This window comes from Eleutherodactylus coqui, chromosome 7 (genome assembly GCF_035609145.1).
Source record: "Eleutherodactylus coqui strain aEleCoq1 chromosome 7, aEleCoq1.hap1, whole genome shotgun sequence".
Taxonomy (NCBI): Eukaryota; Metazoa; Chordata; class Amphibia; order Anura; family Eleutherodactylidae; genus Eleutherodactylus; species Eleutherodactylus coqui.
In genome coordinates this window covers 20,794,518-20,821,229 of record NC_089843.1, presented here as the reverse complement: position 1 = coordinate 20,821,229, position 26,712 = coordinate 20,794,518, and positions in this window count along the sequence as shown.

Here is a 26,712-nt window from a genome sequence, read left to right as displayed (position 1 = left end):
GGACCGTTGGGGTTCTTGAAGCCTACACTCACTACAAACACTCTCCCTACAGCAACTCCAATAGAACAGCACTGTCCCTCAGCTAACTCACAAGGCATCTGAGGCGAGCCGCGGGAGGGGCCGACTTTTATACTCGGGTGACACCTAATCTCCCCAGCCACTCACTGCAGGGGGGTGGTATAGGGCTTGAACGTCACAGGGGGAAGTTGTAATGCCTTCCCTGTCTTTCAATTGGCCAGAAAAGCGCGCTAACGTCTCAGAGAGGAAACTGAAAGTAACCGGAACACCGCGTGGTACTCGTTACGAGTAACGAGCATCCCGAACACCCTAATATTCGCACGAATATCAAGCTCGGACGAGTACGTTCGCTCATCTCTAGGGGTGGGTATTATACATCTAAAACTGTTTACATTTGTTGATATGGGAATTTGGAATGACATATGTATAGATCTGATTTTTACACAAGATGACATTCCCCAGCCCTGGTGTGGTTATTGGGCCACTCATATGTATCTTGGGAAGGTGAACGAGCAAGATCACGTCCAAACGGGAGGCAGAAATAGGTGGCAGTGATTCGATGGTTGGGGCATAGGGGTATGCTGAGGTGTCAGGTTTCAGGGCAGATAAACCGCTTTTCGGCAATAGAGAGAAGTCCTAACAAACTGGGATTACATGTGGGTGAGAATGACCCTGCTTGAGAGCTCCTAAGGGACATTCAATACGATTTTTTGCGGTTTTGCACCTTTTTTCCTAGAATGACTGCAGTATGGTCTGAGATTATCCCGCGGAAGTGTAGGTGGATGGCTCGGTCGATAGAGGGAATTAATAAAACTAGAATTAAATTAAATATGCATATTTTGGGCTTTGTTTTAAAAAATGCAGGGGTTTGTGTGAGGCATATTGATCTTAAAAAGGAGGTCAGTAATTTCTGGTTAGCAGATGGGGTGCACTTAAATGATGTGTGGATAGATATGTGGGCTTTGGCAGTACAGGAGGGGATTGAGAGGGCATTGCTATTGGTAGGGGCTGCGCAGGCTTAGATGGCAGGTCCTTGGAGTTGCTTTAAATTGTTTGAGGGGGAGTTTGGTCGGTATGGCCTCACCTGCTAATACTCCATCCTTTGTTTCATCTGGTTGGTGTCTGGTGCTGTGGGACTTGGCTAACGGGGAAGGGGGGGATGGTGGAAACACCCTGATTTACATATATTAGCCACCTAAGGGCAGCTAGTGGTGCCCCGAGCCTGTCAGTACGGTTTGGGGCAAGGTTTGTTTTTATTAAAGGGGTTGTCCCGCGCCGAAACGGTTTTATTTTTTTTCAATAGCCCCCCCGTTCGGCGCGAGACTAACCCGATGCAGGGATAAAAAAAACAAAAAAAACAAACGGGTAGTACTTACCCGAATCCCCGCGCTCCGGTGACTTCTTACTTAGCTTGTGAAGATGCCCGCCGGGATCTTCACCCTCGGTGGACCGCAGGTCTTCTGTGCGGTCCATTGCCGATTCCAGCCTCCTGATTGGCTGGAATCGGCACACGTGACGGGGCGGAGCTACGAGGAGCCGCTCTCTGGCACGAGCGGCCCCATTCAGAAGGGAGAAGACCGGACTGCGCGAGCGCGTCTAATCGGGCGATTAGACGCTGAAGATTAGACAGCACCATGGAGACGGGGACGCTAGCAACGGAACAGGTAAGTGAATAACTTCTGTATGGCTCATAATTAATGCTCGATGTACATTACAAAGTGCATTAATATGGCCATACAGAAGTGTATAACCCCACTTTGTTTCGCGGGACAACCCCTTTAAGTATTTTAGGCACCAGATTTTGTGGCTCCAAGTACCTCCCTCCTGTTTTTCATGGTGGTTTATATATTATTGAGTACTTTTTGTTAGTATGTTAATTAAATGGATGCTATGGACAGCTTATTCAAATCCGGTGTCCTGGTTTTTATTGGTGGGATGTTGGGTTTGGGTTACTCTAACCTACCCGGGTCATGCTTTTTCATCCATTAATAGAAGTTATTTCACCCCTTGCCCACAAGACTGAATGGAATAGTCTCACGGTGGAAGCTATCATGTTATCAAATACATTATATATATATGTAGCACAAATATTTCAGTCAAACCTTAGAAACAAGGCATAAAGGGGAAAAAGGAGAAAAAATCCTAATTCATTATCTATCACTGAGCAGTCTCTCAGATAACATAGTCCGTTCTAAGCAACAAGCATCCATTTATGAAGGGCACATTCCTAGTCAGGTTCTGCAAGGGAGAGTAGAAGGTTCACCCTTTACATGTCCCATTGTTTTAGTGAGTGCTGTCCTTGACACTCTGTGCAGTGACCGAGGCGCAGGGCCCACAGCTGAGGAGATGGTGGGGTAAATGAAAGGCATGTCACTGTGGCACTACCATCTCCTCCCCTGACGGATGCATGTGTAGTGTCCCGTAGGGTGACCCCAGACACAGGGCATGTGTTTAGGAACTGGAAGGGCAAGATGGGCACTGGTCAGGATGGCACTTACCACGCTCCCTCCCAGAGGGACGCCCGTAGCCTCGGCTAGGGCAGCGCTGGGCCTCTTCCAAGCACCCCTTGGAAAGGGATACCCAATAACTTTGCGAACAGCTATAGGGGTTGTCATTAGAGATGAGCGAGCACCAAAATGCTCGGGTGCTTGAGTCAAACTTTTCGTAATACTCGAGAGCTCGTTTCGAATAACAAACCCTATTAAAGACAATGGGGGACTCGAACATTTTTGTATGGGACCGATGCTCCGCATAGCTGATGACTTGTGAAACACCAGAAAACATCAGAAAGTCATGGAAACACCACAGAAACGGATAGGGAAGGGCAAGGGCAGCATGCATGGCTGCATCTGAAGCTCCCAAGTCCCACTATTAAGCCAAAATGGGGGCAAGAGTCTGGCAGTCCCCCCTAATAATTTACTTAGGACAAACCCTCATTAGCAAGGCACACGCGCTGGCACATCTTAGCTAAGTACCACACTACCTGTAACCAAGGACAATCACTGCCTGTGGGTGACACTGCTGCCTCTTTTCCTGTGTTACATGCTGGCATTGCTGTCCAATCCTCTGTACGACCCTGCGTCCACAGCGCACACAAAATTTTCCCTGTGCAGCATTCAGCTGGCCTCATGCCACACGCTCGCTTCATAGCCACACCATCCTCATGTCTATTTATAAGTGCGCACTGGATGAGGAGGCACACACTGCAGAGGTTTGGCAGGGCTAGGCAGCGACCCTCTTTGAAAGTGTGGGCGATAGCCCACAATGCTGTTGAGAATTGATGATAAATTGACGTACGATCATCATTCCAATCCGGTGCCACTTCGTCACAAAATTGTCAGGAGCCGCAAATGTGAGCATAAAGGGGACTCAGGTGCCAGCACTTCTACACATCTCCACAATGCAGCAATACTCTGTGTGGGAAGCACGTGAGTGGGCCCAGGGGAAGGCTCAGTCCCAGCCTCCACCTTGTGTGACCCAAGGTGCCGTGAGTTACATAGCAATGAGAAATCCATGTGTCCCCACACAATTCATTCTGTGTAGGTGTCAGATAGCTCAATACCACAATGGGAAGTCTTTGAGTTCCTTGGGCTCGCCTATGCTGTCGGTGCACAAAGACGGTATTACACAGGAAGAAATCAGAGTGCCCAAACATGGCAGAGTTTCAACCCGCCAAGGACCTCATCCGCGGCACACATTTCTGCCCTAGTCAGTCAGTGTATTTGTGCCAGACAGGTAAAACACTGCAATGGGAAGTCTTTGTGCACCCACAGCATAGGCGAGGCCAAGGAACTAAAAGATGGTATTACACATGAGGAAAACAGAGTGCCTAAACATGGCCGAGTTACACCCCACCAAGGGCCTCGGACCACATTTCTACCCTAGTCAGTCAGTGTATTTCTGCCAGACAGGTAAAACAACGCAATGGGAAGTCTTTGTGGACCCACAGCATAGGCAAGCCCATGAAACTCAAAGACGGTATTACACATAAAGAAATTAGAGCACCCAAACAAGGCAGTTTCACCCCGCCAAGGACCTTGGCCTTGGCTCACACCCCCAGTAATCGTGGGCATAAAGCAGACTCAGATGCTAGTACGGTTGTGAACTCTGTCTCTTTAAATTAGTTACGGTTGCTTTCATCGCTCCAAAGACTGGATGAACCACGAAGAAGTTCCACAGGACATACCTGGCGCAGTTAATTCTTTCCCCCCAGGACCTTGGCCTCTGCCCATACCCTCAGTAATTGTGGGCCTCAAGCAGACTCGAATGCTAGTACAGCTGTGAACGTCTCATTAATGCAGTAACGCTTCTTTTGTTTGGCCCAAACCAGTGTCTTAGATAACTGTGGTAACACGAGAGAAAATACATGTTGCCCAGTGCTGATCCCCAGACCCCAAGCAGGAGGAGGAGGTGGCATAATAAAGCCGAGAAACTATGACCGAGGTAGGACCCGCAATACTGTGTGGGAAGTACGTGAGTGGGCCCTGGGTCAGGCTCGGTCCCAGCCTCCACCTTGTGTGACCCAATGTGCCGTGAGTAAAATAGCTATGGCAAATGCATGGGTCCCCACACACTTCATTCTGTGTGTCAAGCAGCAGAACACCGCAATGGAAAACCTTTGTGCACCCTAATAATATTTCTGTAGCAAGAGTACCGGCGGACCGCTGTAATATTTCTGTAGCAAGAGTATAGGTGGACCCCTATTTATTATCTATCATTCACATGCAGTGTGGCATTAAGACTCCAGGGGGAGCCCAGGGAGGCAGTACCAATGTGGTTCACTGATGGAAATGCAGCGCAACCCGCCGAATTATCATGGCGTCATTAATAGGTTGTTGGTCTGCATGGTGAACTACATATATCAGAATGGTCTGGCACCCTGTATCCACTATGTGTGGGAGTGAACGCCAAGCAGCCACCACCCTCATTATCAAGAGACAGTGTGAGTGGTTGTCTTATCGGTGTCCTGCACAGGTGCTATTTGCTCCTCCATTTATAGTCAGCGACCTGCATGGTGAGAGGATGCATCTATATACACTCCCCACTTAGTAAGTAACGCCCATTTTCTGTGATTGTTTTTAATTTTTTATTAACTGTGACCCAGTGACATTTCTGTAGCAAGAGTATATGCGGACCCCAATAACATTTCTGTAGCAAGCGTATAGGCGAACCCTAGTAAAATTTCTGTAGCAAGAGTATAGGCGGACCCCAGTAACATTTCTGTAGCAAAAGTATAGGCGAACCCCTGTAACATTTTTGTAGCAAGAGTGTAGGCGGACCCCTGTAACATTTCTGTAGCAAGAGTATAGGCGGACCCCTGTAATATTTCTGCAGCAAGAGTATAGGCGGACCCCTGTAACATTTCTGTAGCAAGAGTATAGGCAGATCCCAATAACATTCATGTAGCAGGAGTATAGGCGGACCCCAGTAACATTTCTGTAGCAAGAGTATAGGCGAACCACTGTAACATTTCTGTAGAAAGAGTATAGGCGAACCCCTGTAACATTTCTGTAGAAAGAGTATAGGCGAACCTCTGTAACATTTCTGTAGCAAGAATATAGGCGGACCCCTGTAACATTTCTGTAGAAAGTGTATAGGCAAACCCATGCAACATTTCTGTACCAAGAGTATAGGTGGACCCCAGTAACATTTATGTAAAAGAGTATAGGCGGACCCCTGTAACATGTCTGTAGCAAGAGTATAGGAGGACCCTAGTAACATTTCTGTAGCAAGCGTATAGGCGGACCCTAGTAAAATTTCTGTAGCAAGAGTATAGGCGGAACCCAGTAACATTTCCATAGCAAGAGTATAGGCGAACCCCTGTAACATTTCTGTAGCAAGAGTGTAGGCGAATTCCTGAAACATTGGTGTACCAAGAGTATAGGCGAACACCTGAAAAAATTTGGTTACCAAGAGTATAGATAACAGTATAGGCAAGGGCCTGAAAAATTGGTGTACCAAGAGTACACCTGAAAAATTGCTCAACCGCGAGGGCAGGTGAAGCCCTTAAACATTTTTTTAAAAATACAGCTCGCTGTTGCTTAATTTGTAACAGAGCCTGGAGGCAGCCCTGTGGGAAAACAAATGGTTTCTGTTAAAGTATAAATACTTTTGAAACTTTGAAAAATTGTTAAAAACTTTTAAACAGAGCCTTTTGGGTTGCAGAAAAATTGTCAGTTCAGCGTAATGACATGCTGTTTTAGGAGGAAGAGTAGTAGGAGGAGTAATAATAATAATCGGCACTGGCAGTTCACAGGCGGGTACGCTTATCCGTGATGATTCCCCCAGCATCACTAAACACCCTCTCTGACAAGATGCTAGCAGCAGGGCAGGCCAGCACCTCCAGGGCGTACAGAGCAAGTTTGTGCCACGTGTCTAGCTTTGACACCCAATAGTTGTATGGAGCAGAGGCATCACAGCGGATAGTGGTACGATCGGCTACATATTCCCTCACCATCTTTTTACACTGCTCCCTACGACTCAGCCTTGACTGGGGAGTGGTGACATAGTCTTGCTGGGGAGCCATAAAGCTGGCAAAGGCCTTGGAGAGTGTTCCTCTGTCTGCGCTGAACATGTTGCCTGATCCTCACGCGTCCTCTGCTACTTGGCCCTAAGAACTGCGTCTTCTGCCACTAGCGCTGTCAGATGGGAACTTTAGCATCACTTTTTCCACCAGGGCCCTGTGGTATTGCATCACTCTTGTACCCCTTTCCTCTTCGGGAATGAGAGTGGAAAGGTTCTCCTTATACCATGGGTCTAGAAGGGTATACACCCAGTAATCTGTGTTGGCCAGAATGCGTCTAACGCAAGGGTCAAGGGAACGGCAGCCTAACATGGAGTCAGCCATGTGTGCCAGGGTCCCAGTACGCAACACATCGCTGTCCTCACTCGGAAAATGACTTTCAGGATCCTCCTCCTCCTCTTCAGCCCATACACGCTGAACAGATGAGAGGCAAGCAGCATGGGTACCATCTGCAGTGTGGCCAGCTGTCTCTTCCCCCTCCTCCTCCTCCTCCTTCTCCTCCAACACGCGCTGAGATATAGACATGAGGGTGATCTGGATATCAAGCGACATACTATCATGCCCCGTCTCCTGTTCCAACCGCAAAGCGTCGGCCTTTATGCTTAGAAGCGAACTTCTCAAAAGGCAAAGCAGCGGGATGGTAATGCTAATGATGGGCGCATCGCCGCTCACTATCTGGGTAGACTTCCCAAAGTTTCCGAGGACCTAGCAGATATCTGCCATCCATGCCCACTTCTCAGTAAAGAATTGCGGAGTCTGACTACCACTCGGCCGGCCATGTTGCAGCTGATATTCCACTATTGCTCTACGCTGCTCGTACAGCCTGGCCAACATGTGCAGTGTAGAATTCCACCGTGTGGGCACGTCACACAGCAGTCGGTACTCTGAAAGCTGAAACCGACGTTGCAGGGTCCTCAGGGTGGCAGCATCCGTGTTGGACTTGCGTAAATGTGCGAAGACGCGGGGCATCTTGCCGAGCAGGTCAGACAAGTGGGGGTCATTTTTCAGAAACCGCTGAATTACCAGATTGAAGACGTGGGTCAGGCATGGCACATGTGTGTGGCTGCAGATCTGCCACCAGGTTACGGCCATTGTCACACACGACCATGCCTGGTTGGAGGCTCAGCGGCAAAAGCCAGTCTGCTCCGTCAGACCCTGCAACAGCTTGGGGGCTGTGTGCCTCTTGTCACCTAAGCTGATTAGTTTCAGCATGGCTTGCTGACGCTTGCCGACCGCTGTGCTGCCACGTGCTACCGACTGCTGGCGACGTGTTCACACTTCTTAATTGAGAGGTAGACGTGGTGGAGGAGGAGGGGGGAAGGGTTTGGAGGAGGTGGCATAAAACACCGCAGATACCAGCACTAAGGTAGGACCCACTATTCTGGGTGTGGGTAGGACGTGAGCGGTCCCAGGCTCTGACTCGGTCCCAGCCTCCACCAAGTTCACCCAATGTGCCAGGAGATATAGTGGCCCTGACTACCAGTACTTGTTCACGTGTCCGTGGTTAAGTGGACCTTCCCAATAACCGCGTTGGTGAGGGCACAATTTATGTTGCAGGAGACGTGCTGGTGTAGGGCTGGGACGGCACACCGGGAAAAATAGTGGTGACTGTGGACCGACTAGCCCGGGATTGCCGCCGCCATCATGTTTTTGAAAGCCTCCATTTCCACAAGCCTGTACGGCAGCATCTACAGGCTGATTAATTTGGCAATGTGCATGTTTAATGCTTGTGCATGCGGGTTGGTGGCGGCGTATTTCCACTTTCGCTCCAAGGCTTGTGTTAGCGACAGCTGAGTGCTGTGCTGAGAGACATTGCTGGATGGAGTGGAGGACGGTGGAGGTGAGGGTGTGGGTGCAGCCCGGGAGGCGCTCGTGCCTGCATCCTGGGAGGGGGATTGGATCTGTGTGCCAGGTTGTGGCATAGGGGAAGAGGCAGCGGTGTGACCTGGAGGTGGTGAATGGCCTTCGTCCCACCTTCTGGGGTGCTTGGCCATCATATACCTGCGCATGCTGGTGGTGGTGAGGCTGGCAGTGGTGGCTCCCTGGCTGATCTTGGTGTGACACAGGTTGCACACCACTGTTCGTCGGTTGTCTGCGCTCTCACTAAAAAACATACACGCCTTTGAACACCTAGCCCTCTGCAAGGAGGCTTGCCGCGAGGGGGTGCTTTGGGAAAGAGTTGGGGGATTCTTTGCTCTGGCCCTGCCTCTACCCCTGGCCACTCTACTGCCTCTTCCAACCTGTCCTGCTGCTGCACTTGCCTCCCCCTCTGAAGCCCTGTCCTCAGTAGGCTTAGCAAACCAGGTGGGGTCAGTCACCTCATCGACCAGCATCTCTTACTACTACCTCACTGACAGAAATTTATGTCTCATCATCCTCATCCACAAAAAGCTCTTGAGACAGTTGCCGGAAGTCCCCAGCCTCATCACCCGAACTCTGGGAATTTTCCAAAGGTTGAGCATCGGTCACGACAAACTCCTCAGGTGAGAGAGGAACCGTTTTTTCCCCACTCAGGGCAGGGACCCGAGAACAGTTCCTGGGAGTCTGCCTGCTCAGATTATGTCATTTTCATTGAGTGAGGAGGCTGGGAGGAAGGCGGAGCAGCCAGAGGATTCAGAGTTGCAGTCCCTAGGCCGGGAGTAGTGGAGTGCGTAGAAGACTGGGTGGTCGATACATTGCTGGAAGCGTTTTCTGCCATTCACGACAGGACCTGCTTGCACTGCTCTGTTTGTGATAAAGGTCTACCACGCAGACCCGCAAATTGTGATATGAAGCTGGGGAGGCCAGAAACGTGCCTCTCACCTAATCCCTCAGCAGCTGGCTGTGATTCACCAGGAACTTGGCCTGTGCCCACATCCTCACTTGGACTACCGCGTCCACGTACTCGACCTTACCCCTACTCCTCATCATAGCAGATTAAGAATAGAGCAGGGCCCAAATAAATTACCCCATTGTACAGTGTTGATAACTGTGGCTAATTCACCACACACAGAGACTTGTAGATAGCGGAGGCTCTATGCTGTGACTTGAAAAAATTAACCCTCTGTCTTGCGCTGATATCTAGGGGTAATTTACCGCTCACAGAGACTTGTAGATACGAGAGGCTGCATGGAGTAGGAGAAGACTCTAAAGCCAGTGGATAGTGCTGGTAACTGCGGCTATCTGAACCCCACCAATGAAAGGGTATTGTGAGACGCTCTGCACAGTGGCAGAGCTGAAATACTTTGCAGTGGCCTGGAAAATATTAGAGTACTGTTTCACTGTGAGAGCTCATTGTAAGGCACTGCAGGCTGAGAACGCTATAACTGCAAGGCTGGGAACAGGCCTAGATACGTAATACAAAAGTTGGTGCACTACTGCTCCCAGCCAGCCACAACTATAATGCACACGGTGAGATGTAGCCCTAAGAAGGACCATTGGGGTTCTTGCACAGAGGATCAGGAGTCCTGTAAAACTTTCCATATATAGGCAGCTCTTTCCCTAAACTCTGTGTAATGCACTGCAGACTGAGAACACTATAGCTGAAATGGCCTGCACAGCCTGAGATGCTTAAAAAAAAATGGTGCACTACTGCTCCCAGCCAGCCACAACTATAATGCGCATGAGGAGGAGTAGCCCTAAGAAGGACCGTTGGGGTTCTTGAAGACAGGATCCTACGCTAACACTATCCCTGTATAAGCAGCAGCACTTTCCCTAACCTCTGCCAGCATGCGTCTGAGGCGAGCCACGGGTGGGACCACTTTAAGTACTCGGCGGTCACCTGATCGGTCCAGCCACTCATTGCTGTTGGCGGGCAAGAGGCTGGCACGTCATAGCAGGAAGTGGTAATGCCTTTCCCGCATGCTTATTGGCTAGAAAATGGCGCTAAACATGCAGGGAATGAAATGCAATTGACTCTAGTACAGCGTGGTGTTTGTCTCGAGTAACGAGCATCTCCAGTACCCTAATACTCGAACAAGCATCAAGCTCGGACGAGTGTGCTCGCTTATCTCTAGTTGTTATGGGTGACGCCACCATTCTATTACCCACCAGAAAGACCCTTGGTGGTAAATAATTGAGCCACAGACTGGAGTAACGTACTTCAGGTCCCTGAAAATGGTCAGGGCCTTGCAAAACTTTACTTTGCATAAACAATGGGTGGAAGGCACAGTTTACATAGAACAGATGTGCAGGCAACAATATTATAGTACCTCTACACAGTAATCCCTAGGCACAGGACGGCCATGTAGGAACAGCTGGATTAAAGTACCTCTGCAATGGGATTTGGCCTTAACTCACCACCAACACGCTCACGCTCTCTCTCTTTTGGGGCTCACTCCTCCACGGTCACTGGCATACAGATATTTAAATAGACTCAACCGGAACGGTCGGTAAAGCCTTTCTTTGCTAAAACATCCAGCAGGGATAATACGTGACAGTTCTTGCAAATGGAAGATTGGCTTAGGGACAACTTCTATCTGTAAGGAGGTAGGGAGGCTAGTTGGGGCATCTTGATGCATACAGTCCTGATTATCTGTAGGATCTCGCTCTCCTGGACGACTTCTCTCACTCTCGGCCAACACTCACTGTTTGGTTGTCTGTTATGGCACTCTCTCAATCCTTCCATTGTAGCTTTGGGACTCTGTACCAACTGGGGATAAGATGCGGTATACTTCATTCTCAGTAGATGGGTATTCGCTTTACTTCCTTCATATTGGATAGGCCTAGTTGCGGAATTTTCCTGTCCACATGTAGACTTGCAGACTCACTCCACTACTGTCCAAGACTACTAACTCTTCTGCATGACTGTGCAAACATATATATCTTTCATGCTCACATGCCAACATTGGTTACACACAAACTGTTCCATTTCCCAGACAATAACCTCTTAGGCGCTGCAGCTGTGCAATCCCATTGAAGACATGACAGACATTTAGGGACACAAATATGAACAGTTATGGAGGGTCCAGATAGGTATACGTCTGGCCACTACACTCTGCTTTAACCTCCAGTAAGTTTGCTTTCTCGTTGCTTTCATCTCCTTCCTCAGCAGTCTCCTCTGTTGATACAATTTGTCATTCTTTGGTAATTTCCTTGCAAAAAGAGCTAACCACCTTCCCAGTGGTGCCGTCATACCTAGTCTCTTCTTGCCTTTTGACTTGTATAGGGCTGATCCACATGGGAAGGGAGGGGGCAACATGCCTTCTTCGTCTGTACTATATTGGAATCAGTGGTATGAAGAAAAAAACTCAGCGCTCAAAAGCAAGAGTGGGTGCCCTTTGCAATCAGTTTTCCTCAGCGCTCCGTCGGCTGGTATACTCCTTTATTTAAAAATGCCGCGCGTATCGGCGCTACGTAATGTGCCGTTTTCAAGCATATTCTGTAAAACAATCAAACAGACATATATATTTCAAATCCAGTATAATATTCTATAAATAGAGATGAGCGAGCACGCTCGGATAAGTCAGTTACTCGAGCAAGCCTCGCTCTTCTCAAGTAACTGTATTTTTGTCCGAGCGTGCACAGGGGGGCGGCGGGGTTGAGCGGGGAGGGTAGCGAGGGAGGGGGGGGCTGGGGAGATAAAGAAAGATCTCTGACTCTCTCTCCCACTACTCCCCGCTATCCCACCCCACCCCCGAGCACGCTCGGACAAGAATGCAGTTACTTGAGAAGAGCGAGGCTCGCTCGAGTAACTGACTTATCCAAGCGAGCTCGCTCATCTCTACCTATAAACTATATATGTATACATTAATGCTCTCTTAAGAATGAATATAAACTTAAATACACAAAATATGTGTGTGTGTGTGTTTAATTGGTTTACAGAATATGCTTGAAGAAGGCCCATTACATAGTGCCGATACGCGTGGCAATTTTAAATAAAGGAGTATATCGGTATACCAGCCGACGGAGCGCTGTGTTAAGCTGATTGGAAAGCGTACCCACTCCTGCTTTTGAGCGCAGAGTTTTTTTCTTCATACCTTGGATTGTTGAAAAGGCTCCCGGTTATCTAGGCAGCCTTCCCCTACTCCAGACGTCTCTCCGCTTCAGTCTGGATAGTGGATGAAGGGTATCACAATTCAACGCCAACGTGGACAAGGGGTGCAGGTAGGATTGCTCTGGGCTGAGTTAACCCACCTTGCACCAGGTGAGTTAACATTCACCTATACTATCTATTTAATGGAAAATTAATACGAGTTGTTTTCTCACACCTTTTTTATATTGGAATCAGTAATGCTAGCAGTCCCAGCACCTTTTGACTCGCTATTCTTGAGTCACGGCTACGGGGGAATCCAAACACTTCTCATTACTTTGAGATCAGGTGGAAACAGTAATCTCTTACCAAGAACCATCTTAATGCCCAATTTGGAGTCTCCAGGTTCATTAGTTTTTTATGGCCTTTTTCAGCTGCCAGCCAGTCCACCTCATACCTCCTGGGAGTTCTTTTGTTTACTTCTACACCTTCATTCCAGGTCCCTCGCTGCTTGGCCTTCCTTCTGTACAGGGTGCTCCCAAGCAAAGTTTCCAGGTCCACTATATCACCTGTATTGTCGAGGTAATGAGGGAGGATGCTGCCATTGTAGTGGCCCAACAGGTCCTACAGAACACTCACAGCACACTTGTCCTGTCACATCTGTCTATATGCCGTCCATGGATGTAGAAGGTGATGTCTGTATGAGAGACCCTGTGTCTCCCCTTCTGCTCTAAGCCTAGAGCTTCACACTGATGTCAGCTGGCCTCTCATTGGCTGGCAATCAGGTTCAATTTCACTGTTGCAGAGCAAAAGGGCGGGAAAACCACAACACAAGTCCCTATGCAGGAGAGGGAGGAACTGGAAGAAAGTGCAGGAACTGGCAGAGGAGATAAAAGGGAGTGACAGTGAGCAGTTAGGCAAACTCAGCCAGCTGTGAGAGAGGAGAGGTTACAGTTCAGTCGTATTGGAGAGGAGGAGTTACCCATACTAGAGCAAGCCAGCAGTTCAGCAGGTTTTCTTCCAAGGTCGAGCAAAGTGTAAACCTGCTCCCTTGACACCCCGAAGCAGAGGAAAGGGAGAACCTTTCTGAGGTCGACCTTCTACAAACAGTGAGTCATAGCTACTCAGTGAAATCAAAGCCAGGATTAGCCTTACAGTCACTTGTCCCTCTGATTCTTATACACTTCACTAAAATCCATCTCAATCCTTCATCTAAAGCAGCCAGTGGGGAAATTGTCTAATCAAACCAGCTCTATAAGAAATGAAAGGAGAGAGCGTTGAAATCAGGTCTTAATCAAATCAATATCTTTGTACCTTCTCATCTTGTTCAATTGCCTGCCTAGTAGTGCATCTTCGTGTAACTGTGTCAAGTGCTTATCCACAGTATTGTAAATCAGATTGTACTTCAAGTACCAAAGTTAGTAAATCTGTACACTCCCAGATTTCTAAACTATTGCTGGACTCGACTCTGTTATTTCTTCGGCATACCAACCCGAGGGTCCAGACAGACTGTTGGAGTTACCGTGACAAAACTAGGCCTCCCGCCATACGTGCTACAGTAAGTTATTTGGGGCCATTACACCATGCCATAGGTGACAATAGTTTTTTCCACCTCTGCACCACCTTTAAGCAGTTTTTTTCCAAAGAGTCATTCCCCTTCTACATGGTCTCCTGAAGAGAGGCCACAGCCTATTCCTCATTTTTATGTGAGTAGAACAATGGCCTACTCCTTGTGCTGTCACATTTACATAGTCATGTCTCTCCAGTTGCTGGGTTAGTACCTCTTGCACCAACTGAACCAGGGTGACCTCCTCATTAACTCCTGATTAAATTCTTCACTCACTTGCTCATCATATTGCTTTATTGCTACACCCAGCCATAAAGTGGTCAGTAATGATCCTTTCGGCATTTAGCACTGCTGCCCAACCATCTACTAAAATAAAGTGCACTACTGAAACATCACTTTTATGACTACAAGTATTAAGTCTAAAGGTGATTTAAAAGCCCGACAGAGTTCTGTACTGTAGTCATCAAACAAGTATACAATTGCAAACAAAATGATGCAACCCCCATTGTAAATTAGGTTTATTTGCCAAATTTAGAAACTTTCTATTTGCAACACTTCAAACAAATCCGTGGCTGCTCACTGCTTCAGCTGTAATTCTTCTATGGCCACTGAAGGCTATGAGTGGCTGAGGCTGAGCGGTCTATTCTCAAAGCATTAGTAGTTTGGCCTATGAATGTCAGGCCACATGGACATTCTATCACATAGACAATGTAGTTTGAGCCACAGAAGGCATGACCTTTTCTCCTAGGATTGCCTGATATGTGATTAAATCTAGTTTGTGCTCCTCACATTGCAGGTTTCCAGTTCCAAGAGAGTTAGAAAGACCTCCCCAGAGCATTACCGAGCCACCACAATACTTCACTGTAGGCAGGGCGTTCTTTTCAGCATCTGCTTCACTCTTCCTCTTCCAGACATACCGCTGATCCATGGACCCGAAAGGTTCCGGTTTTATTTTATTACTCAAAGGAACAGAATCCCAAAACTTCTGTGGCTTTTTATATGGTTCTGACCATATTAGAGTCGACTTTTCTTGTGTTTTTGGGTCAGTAAAAGTGGACGTCTGGGAGGACTTAAGCATTTAGTATGTGCCACCACATCTTGCTGCAGGTCTTTTGCAGTCATTGGAGGGTTTTCGACCAACTGCTTCCTCAGGGATCTGGTGGCAGCCGGTGATAGTGCCCTCTTCCTGCCACATTCAGTTAGTGTAGCCACTGCTTCTTTCTCTTTGAACTTGCAAATTGCATTTTCCTTGCATGTACAAGGCAACGATGTCTGCTCTTATGTTTTTGGACCATTCCCTTGACTTGGGGCCCTTTAACATGGGACGACCTGTTGAATGCTATTAAACAGGAACGATTATCGCTCAGTGACTGCAGACGGAAGAGGCCAGGGATCGTTCTAGCCCACCTGCCTCCATTCACAGTAAACAGGCAGTCATATATAGATGAACGACTTCCTGTTTACACGGGGCGCTCCGTCATTCAGTTTCATGCATCCATAAACTGAACAACGAATGAGAAGCGAGCAAATTGTCATTCGCTGTTCAATTGAGTCATGCATTTACACTGAACAATAATCGTTCAGATTTCCACTGTATGCAGGTATCTGAACGATTTATCGGCCCATGTAAAAGGGCTCTTAGTCATATTTCGAACATACAGTCCCAGTATTTGATGTGTTCAATCTCAAGCACACCTGATGCAAGTAATGAAGTCCTTGATTAGTTGCATTAGGTGTGCTTGAGACGCAGTTGGTTTGTAAACGTGTGCATTTATGTAGGATTCCATATGGGGGATTGAATAATTCTGCAGTAGTCAGTAAAAGTGGCATTTTGTGGTGAATTTGGAGTAACCACTTCTTATATTAGTTCTGTTGAGCTATTTAAATTGTTCTTGTTCAACTGCTTTTTAGCAAACAGCTGAAAGTTTGTAAATTTAGCATACAAACATAATCTGCAATGAAGGGTTAAATGATTTCGGTTGCAATTCTATTATAGGACTCTGCACAAAGGCAGAAGGAGTGAAGGCACCTGCTGTTAGGAATGGAACGCTACATCTAGAATACACATCACTTCACATGAACAGAACGCTTATCCTTGGAAAAACTATTTGTCAGAAGTCCCCCAACAACATGTTGTTCTGTGAAGCTATGCCTATGGAGGCAATTGCCAGACTGCAGTAGTCCCTGTCTCAAAAGCAGTGGTCCTGTTAGCGCTCCATCTGCTCCCCGTGACGCAGGCCTTGCTCAGTGAAGCGGCCAACCTGCCACTCTACAGAGATTTGCTGCCGCTGCACACCTGCCAACGTTTGGCACAGTGGCCCCTCATACCCCACATCACTGTTGCCTCCCAGCTGGACAAGACTCAAACCTCATTGTCTCATACACCAACAACAGCTCCAGTAGGCACCGTTCACAATCTCTCTTATTGGTGCTATATCTCTCCTTTTTGTCTCATTTCAGCCACTTATACCAGACTCTTCCTGGACCTATACCAACATCCTTACCAGAAGACTTTTCTCTTATTTGTATGGGGGCTTTAAAGGGGTGGTCCATTTGTAAACTATTGATGGCCTCTCCTCAGGATAGGTCATTAACAATAGATAAAGGAATAAATAAATAGTCACGTCCAGCCAGGTCATGCCAGATCCGTAACCTGCAGATCCCACACAAATGTGGCCAAGCTGTGTAAAAACAATAACAAACCAAAATATGGGATCTTTTCCCTATCAAAATAACCACAGGGATGGGGACCTGCCTAAATGCAGGCAATTCGCCCTGACAAGGACGTACCCCGGCCCTTAGTTAACCCTACGTGGGACAGGGGAAACATAAGAAACATATTAGAAAAGAAACACAAACTTAACTTAGATGCAGGAGGCAAATGAACGATCCAGAAACAAGCTCTGACTGAGACCACAGTCAGAGCTAGACTGAGGATTCAACAGCAATTCAGTCCAGCATCAGCCAGGACTAAATAGCCCAAGTAATTACCCACAGGTGCGGCTAACACCACACCCACCAGGGCAACAAGATGGAGAGCCACCTGCAAAACCTGCACCAGACTATCAGCACGGCAGCAATCCCAATACCGCCGCAACTTAAATCTTGTTATTTGTATAGCGCCAACTTATTCCACAGCGCTTTCAGGTAAATTTTATTTATTACCCCCCACCAAACTGCATACCCATTTTAACGACCTCGGAAGGATGGAAGGCTGAATTGACCTTGAGTTGGCTACCTAAACTTGCAACCTTTAGGTCATGAGCTTAGGACTGCATTACTGCTGCCCTAACACTCTGCGCCACACAGATTGGCTGTTGTCTGTTAACAGAGACCCCGCTGATCGTTATTGTATTGTAATTATACATTGAGATGATTTTTACAGGAAGCAAACAGCTCCGCTCACACCAGAGTGGCCAGAATTGATACCGTAGGCCATCCACTTCAATGAAAACTTTGCCTGTAATATCAAGTCTGGCTACTGTATTCAGTATGGAGCTGTCTGCTTCCTGTGGAAATCAGCTCTGGGCACAACAGCAGCAACCCAGAGATAAGCTGATTGGCTAGTTTCTCTTGCAAAGGACCCTCACCAAGTTCGAGAATGAGCCCCACCCCCGTCCCGCCTCTCCCCATTGCAAATAGTGCAGAGGGGCGGAGAGGAGGCAGAGAGGGGGCGGGAGCTCGGAGCACTGCTCCCGGCTCTTCCATCCTCCCCCCCCCCCCCCTGCAGAGAGAGACGATGTATATCGGCTCGGCGTGAAAACCCAGCAGATATAGGGTCGTCAGAATCCAGCCTAAGACTCAGCAATTTTATTTTCCAGCAGCGGAGCTCTGCGAGGACTTGGTCTGTGGCTGGAAGAGCTGTAGTTTTTATTGGTACAAGTCTGCAATACAAATGACTTTTGAATTCCTTTTTTTGAGGCGAACAAAATAAGAAGAGCCATTCTGGCGTTACTCTTTTAAATTATTCCAATGGCGTTCGCCAAGCGGGATAAACAACATCATCATATCTAGAATGGCCTTACAGTAAGGTGAACACAATAGTAATCCTGCACAACAAAAAATGTATAAGAAAAAAAAACCTAAAAAAATGGAGGCAAAATGCTTACTTTTTTCATTTTGTCTCCCAAAAAATGCAATAAAAGTGAAAAAAAAGCTGCATGTACCCCAAAATGGTGTAGATAAATACTACGGCTCATCACAGAGCAGGTCCTCACAGAGCTCTGTGCTGGGGAAAAAAGTTATAGGACTTAGATGGAAAACGTCGAAAAAAAATTATAATTTTGGTATTGTCATAATCGTACCGACTGCAGGTATAAGGGTCCAATCGGAGGAGTTGATCATTGTTTGAACGATAGGGTGACGTCATCACCAGCTCGCTCGCTCTCCTGCAGCCTGGCAGACGCATCGTTGGCTCGCTCATCCGAGAATCGCTCAGTCTCTCCCATCCCTGTATAAGTGACTGAGAGAACGGTGGTTTTTATTCTGCGCAGCATGACTGATGACCGTGACGTAAACCATCATCGTTTCTCATTTGGTCGTTGGCTGCATTTAGACTGAACGATTATTGCTCTCTGTTCCATCTATAAGCACCATGATGCTGTTAAAAGGAAAGCTATGGCAGAATTAATGCATTTTTCTCCTGGCAAACCCCAAAAATGTATAAGTTTTACAATATCTGGCCAAAACAGGCGGCGTCACTAAGGGGTTAATAGTTCCTAACAGGTTGCTGTAAATAGCATATCGGAGCGAAGCGTTACAGACTGCAGACAATACTCCGATGCTGCTAGAGGAACTCCCACAGTAAGCAGCCCTCGGCTGCACTCAGCACATCACTGCTCTGAATAGAATGCTGAGCAGTCCGCTCCCAGGTTGATGCGCTGCCCCTCATCGCTCACCTGCTGGATGATAATGGGATCGGCACAGCGCACATCATTACTGCTTCCAATAACAACCAGAGTTTTACTGCTGCTGTGCAGCTCCAACCAGACATCAGGGCCTCGTTGACACACTGTGACGCAGTAACAGCTTCGAACAACCGCTAATTACAGAGAAGTCAGCGTCTTACAAATTCCAAAGCCCCTCTGCTTGTACATAGGGGGCAGTATTATAGTAGTTATATTCTTGTACATAGGGGGCAGTATTATAGTAGTTATATTCTTGTACAAAGGGGGCAGTATTATAGTAGTTATATCCTTGTACATAGGGGGCAGTATTATAGTAGTTATATTCTTGTACAAAAGGGGCAGTATTATAGTAGTTATATCCTTGTACATAGGGAGCAGTATTATAGTAGTTATATTCTTGTACATAGGGGGCAGTATTATATTAGTTATATTCTTGTACATAGGAGCAGTATTATAGTAGTTATATTCTTGTACATATGGGGCAGTATTATAGTAATTATATTCTTGTACATAGGGGCAGTATTATAGTAATTATATTCTTGTACATAGGAGGCAGTATTATATTAGTTATATTCTTGTACATAGGAGCAGTATTATAGTAGTTATATTCTTGTACATAGGAGCAGTATTAGAGTAGTTATATTCTTGTACATAGGAGCAGTATTATATTAGTTATATTCTTGTACATAGGAGCAGTATTATAGTAGTTATATTCTTGTACATAGGGGGCAGTATTATAGTAGTTATATTCTTGTACATAGGAGGCAGTATTATAGTAGTTATATTCTGGTACATAGGGGGCAGTATTATAGTAGTTATATTCTTGTACATAGGGGGCAGTATTATAGTAGTTATATTCTTGTACATAGGAGGCAGTATTATAGTAGTTATATTCTTGTACATAGGAGGCAGTATTATAGTAGTTATATTCTGGTACATAGGGGGCAGTATTATAGTAGTTATATTCTTGTACATAGAGGCAGTATTATAGTAGTTATATTCTTGTACATAGGGGGCAGTATAATAGTAGTTATATTCTTGTACATAGGAGCAGTATTATAGTAGTTATATTCTTGTGCATAGGGGGCAGTATTATAGTAGTTATATTCTTGTACATAGGGGGCAGTATTATAGTAGTTATATTCTTGTACATAGGGGGCAGTATTATAGTAGTTATATTCTTGTACATAGGGGGCAGTATTATAGTAGTTATATTCTTGTACATAGGGGGCAGTATTATAGTAGTTATATTCTTGTACATAGGAGGCAGTATTATAGTAGTTATGTTCTTGTACAAAGGGGGCAGTATTATAGTAGTTATATTCTTGTACATAGGGGGCAGTATTATAGTAGTTATATTCTTGTACATAGGGGGCAGTATTATAGTAGTTATATTCTTGTACATAGAGGCAGTATTATAGTAGTTATATTCTTGTACATAGGGGGCAGTATAATAGTAGTTATATTCTTGTACATAGGAGCAGTATTATAGTAGTTATATTCTTGTACATAGGGGGCAGTATTATAGTAGTTATATTCTTGTACATAGGGGCAGTATTATAGTAGTTATATTCTTGTACATAGGGGCAGTATTATAGTAGTTATATTATTGTGCATAGGAGCAGTATTATAGTAGTTATATTCTTGTACATAGGGGGCAGTATTATAGTAGTTATATTCTTGTACATAGGGGGCAGTATTATAGTAGTTATATTCTTGTACATAGGGAGCAGTATTATAGTAGTTATGTCCTTGTACATAGGAGGCAGTATTATAGTAGTTATATTCTTGTACATAGGGGGCAGTATTATAGTAGTTATATTCTTGTACATGAGAGCAGTATTATAGTAGTTATATTCTTCTACATGGGGGGCAGTAATATAGTAGTTATATTCATGTACATAGGAGCAGTATTATAGTAGTTATATTCTTGTACATAGGAGCAGTATTATAGTAGTTATATTCTTGTACATAGGGGGCAGTATTATAGTAGTTATATCCTTGTACATAGGGGGCAGTATTATAGTAGTTATATTCTTGTACAAAGGGGGCAGTATTATAGTAGTTATATCCTTGTACATAGGGGGCAGTATTATAGTAGTTATATTCTTGTACAAAGGGGGCAGTATTATAGTAGTTATATCCTTGTACATAGGGAGCAGTATTATAGTAGTTATATTCTTGTACATAGGAGGCAGTATTATAGTAGTTATGTTCTTGTACAAAGGGGGCAGTATTATAGTAGTTATATTCTTCTACATAGGGGGCAGTATTATAGTAGTTATATTCTTGTACATAGAGGCAGTATTATAGTAGTTATATTCTTGTACATAGGGGGCAGTATAATAGTAGTTATATTCTTGTACATAGGGGGCAGTATTATAGTAGTTATACTCTTGTACATAGGGGGCAGTATTATAGTAGTTATATTCTTGTACATAGGGAGCAGTATTATAGTAGTTATATTCTTGTACATAGGGAGCAGTATTATAGTAGTTATATTCTTGTACATAGGGGGCAGTATTATAGTAGTTATATTCTTGTACATAGGGGGCAGTATTATAGTAGTTATATTCTTGTACATAGGGGCAGTATTATAGTAGTTATATTCTTGTGCATAGGAGCAGTATTATAGTAGTTATATTCTTGTACATAGGGGGCAGTATTATAGTAGTTATATTCTTGTACATAGGGGGCAGTATTATAGTAGTTATATTCTTGTACATAGGGGCAGTAATATAGTAGTTATATTCTTGTACATAGGAGCAGTATTATAGTAGTTATATTCTTGTACGTAGGAGCAGTATTATAGTAGTTATATTCTTGTACATAGGGGGCAGTATTATAGTAGTTATATTCTTGTACATAGGGGCAGTATTATAGTAGTTATATTCTTGTACATAGGGGCAGTATTATAGTAGTTATATTATTGTGCATAGGAGCAGTATTATAGTAGTTATATTCTTGTACATAGGGGGCAGTATTATAGTAGTTATATTCTTGTACATAGGGGGCAGTATTATAGTAGTTATATTCTTGTACATAGGGGACAGTATTATAGTAGTTATATTCTTGTACATAGGGGGCAGTATTATAGTAGTTATATTCTTGTACATAGGGAGCAGTATTATAGTAGTTATGTCCTTGTACATAGGAGGCAGTATTATAGAAGTTATATTCTTGTACATAGGGAGCAGTATTATAGTAGTTATATTCTTGTACATAGGGGGGCAGTATTATAGTAGTTATATTCTTGTACATAGGGGGCAGTATTATAGTAGTTATATTCTTGTACATATAGGGCAAAATTATAGTAGTTATATTCTTGTACATAGGGGTAGTATTATAGTAGTTATATTCTTGTACATAGGGAGCAGTATTATAGTAATTATATTGTGGTACATTGGGGCAGTATTATAGTAGTTATATTCTTGTACATAGGGGGCAGTATTATAGTAGTTATATTCTTGTAGATAGGGGGCAGTATTATAGTAGTTATATTCTTGTACATATAGGGCAAAATTATAGTAGTTATATTTTTGTACATAGGGGTAGTATTATAGTAGTTATATTCTTGTACATAGGGAGCAGTATTATAGTAGTTATATTCTTGTACATATAGGGCAGTATTATAGTAGTTATATTCTTGTACATAGGGGGCAGTATTATAGTAGTTATATTCGTGTACATAGGGAGCAGTATTATAGTAGTTATATTCTTGTACATAGGGGGCAGTATTATAGTAGTTATATTCGTGTACATAGGGGGCAGTATTATAGCAGTTATATTCTTGTACATAGGGGGGAGTATTATAGTAGTTATATTCTTGTACATAGGGGGGCAGTATTATAGTAGTTATATTCTTGTACAGAGAAGCAGTATTATAGTAGTTATATTCTTGTACATAGGAGGCAGTATTATAGTAGTTATATTCTTGCACATAGGGGGCAGTATTATAGTAGTTATATTCTTGTACATAGGAGGCAGTATTATAGTAGTTATATTCTTGCACATGGGGGGCAGTATTATAGTAGTTATATTCTTGTACATAGGAGCAGTATTATAGTAGTTATATTCTTGTACATAGGGAGCAGTATTATAGTAGTTATATTCTTGTACATAGGGGGCAGTATTATAGAATTTATATTCTTGTACATAGGGGGCAGTGTTATAGTAGTTATATTCTTGTACATAGGGAGCAGTATTATAGTAGTTATATTCTTGTACATAGGAGCAATATTATAGTAGTTATATTCTTGTACATAGGGGGCAGTATTATAGTTGTTATATTCTTGTACATAGGGAGCAGTATTATAGTAGTTATATTCTTGTGCATAGGAGCAGTATTATAGTAGTTATATTCTTGTACATAGGGGGCAGTATTATAGTAGTTATATTCTTGTACATAGGGGGCAGTATTATAGTAGTTATATTCTTGTACATAGGGGCAGTAATATAGTAGTTATATTCTTGTACATAGGAGCAGTATTATAGTAGTTATATTCTTGTACATAGGGGGCAGTATTATAGTAGTTATATTCTTGTACATAGGGGCAGTATTATAGTAGTTATATTCTTGTACATAGGGGGCAGTATTATAGTAGTTATATTCTTGTACATAGGAGCAGTATTATAGTAGTTATATTCTTGTACATAGGGGGCAGTATTATAGTAGTTATATTCTTGTACATAGGGGCAGTATTATAGTAGTTATATTCTTGTACATAGGGGCAGTATTATAGTAGTTATATTATTGTGCATAGGAGCAGTATTATAGTAGTTATATTCTTGTACATAGGGGGCAGTATTATAGTAGTTATATTCTTGTACATAGGGGGCAGTATTATAGTAGTTATATTCTTGTACATAGGGGACAGTATTATAGTAGTTATATTCTTGTACATAGGGGGCAGTATTATAGTAGTTATATTCTTGTACATAGGGAGCAGTATTATAGTAGTTATGTCCTTGTACATAGGAGGCAGTATTATAGAAGTTATATTCTTGTACATAGGGAGCAGTATTATAGTAGTTATATTCTTGTACATAGGGGGGCAGTATTATAGTAGTTATATTCTTGTACATAGGGGGCAGTATTATAGTAGTTATATTCTTGTACATATAGGGCAAAATTATAGTAGTTATATTCTTGTACATAGGGGTAGTATTATAGTAGTTATATTCTTGTACATAGGGAGCAGTATTATAGTAATTATATTGTGGTACATTGGGGCAGTATTATAGTAGTTATATTCTTGTACATAGGGGGCAGTATTATAGTAGTTATATTCTTGTACATAGGGGGCAGTATTATAGTAGTTATATTCTTGTACATATAGGGCAAAATTATAGTAGTTATATTTTTGTACATAGGGGTAGTATTATAGTAGTTATATTCTTGTACATAGGGAGCAGTATTATAGTAGTTAAATTCTTGTACATAAAGGGCAGTATTATAGTAGTTATATTCTTGTACATAGGGGGCAGTATTATAGTAGTTATATTCGTGTACATAGGGAGCAGTATTATAGTAGTTATATTCTTGTACATAGGGGGCAGTATTATAGTAGTTATATTCGTGTACATAGGGGGCAGTATTATAGTAGTTATATTCTTGTACATAGGGGGGAGTATTATAGTAGTTATATTCTTGTACATAGGGGGGCAGTATTATAGTAGTTATATTCTTGTACAGAGAAGCAGTATTATAGTAGTTATATTCTTGTACATAGGAGGCAGTATTATAGTAGTTATATTCTTGCACATAGGGGGCAGTATTATAGTAGTTATATTCTTGTACATAGGAGGCAGTATTATAGTAGTTATATTCTTGCACATGGGGGGCAGTATTATAGTAGTTATATTCTTGTACATAGGAGCAGTATTATAGTAGTTATATTCTTGTACATAGGGAGCAGTATTATAGTAGTTATATTCTTGTACATAGGGGGCAGTATTATAGAATTTATATTCTTGTACATAGGGGGCAGTGTTATAGTAGTTATATTCTTGTACATAGGGAGCAGTATTATAGTAGTTATATTCTTGTACATAGGAGCAATATTATAGTAGTTATATTCTTGTACATAGGGGGCAGTATTATAGTTGTTATATTCTTGTACATAGGGAGCAGTATTATAGTAGTTATATTCTTGTACATGGGAGGCAGTATTATGGTAGTTATATTCTTGTACATAGGGGCAGTATTATAGTATTTATATTCTTGTACATAGGGAGCAGTATTATAGTAGTTATATTCTTGTACATAAGAATCAGTATTATAGTAGTTATATTCTTGTATATAGGATCAGTATTATAGTATTTACATTCTTGTACATAAGAGGCAGTATTATAGTTGTTATATTCTTGTACATAGGGAGCAGTATTAAAGTAGTTATATTCTTGTACATGGGAGGCAGTATTATGGTAGTTATATTCTTGTAAATAGGGAGCAGTATTATAGTAGTTATATTCTTGTTCATAGGGGGCAGTATTACAGTAGTTATATTCTTGTACATGGGAGGCAGTATGATGGTAATTATATTTTTGTACATAGGAGGCAGTATTAAAGGAGTTATATTCTTGTACATAGGGAGCAGTATTATAGTAGTTATATTCTTGTACATAGGAGGCAGTATTATAGTAGTTATATTCTTGTACATGGGAGGCAGTATTATGGTAGTTATATTCTTGTACATAGGAGGCAGTATTATAGTAGTTATATTCTTGTACATAGGGAGCAGTATTATAGTAGTTATATTCTTGTACATAGGAGGCAGTATTATAGTAGTTATATTCTTTTACATAGGGGAAGTATTATAGTAGTTATATTCTTGCACATAGGGGGCAGTATTATAGTAGTTATATTATTTTACATAGGGGAAGTATTATAGTAGTTATATTCTTGCACATAGGAGGCAGTATTATAGTAGTTATATTCTTTTACATAGGGGGCAGTATTATAGTAGTTATATTCTTGTACATATGAGGCAGTATTATAGTAGTTGTATTCTTGTACATATAGGGCAGTATTATAGTAGTTATATTCATGTACATAGGGGGCAGTATTATAGTAGTTATATTCTTGTACATATAGGGCAGTATTATAGTAGTTATATTCATGTACATAGGGGGCAGTATTATAGTAGTTATATTCTTGTACATAGGGGGCAGTATTATAGTAGTTATATTCTTGTACATAAGAATCAGTATTATAGTAGTTATATTCTTGTATATAGGATCAGTATTATAGTATTTACATTCTTGTACATAAGAGGCAGTATTATAGTTGTTATATTCTTGTACATAGGGAGCAGTATTATAGTAGTTATATTCTTGTACATGGGAGGCAGTATTATGGTAGTTATATTCTTGTACACAGGGGACAGTATTATAGTAGTTATATTCTTGTACATAGGGGGCAGTATTACAGTAGTTATATACTTGTACATAGGGGCAGAATTATACTAGTTATATTCTTGTACATGGGGCAGTTTTATAGTAGTTATATTCTTGTACATAGGTGCAGTATTATAGTAGCTATATTCTTTTACATAGGGGGAAGTATTATAGTTGTTATATTCTTGCACATAGGAGGCAGTATTATAGTAGTTATATTCTTGTACATAGGAGGCAGTATTATAGTAGTTATATTCTTTTACATAGGGGAAGTATTATAGTAGTTATATTCTTGCACATTGGAGGCAGTATTATAGTAGTTATATTCTTGTACATAGGAGGCAGTATT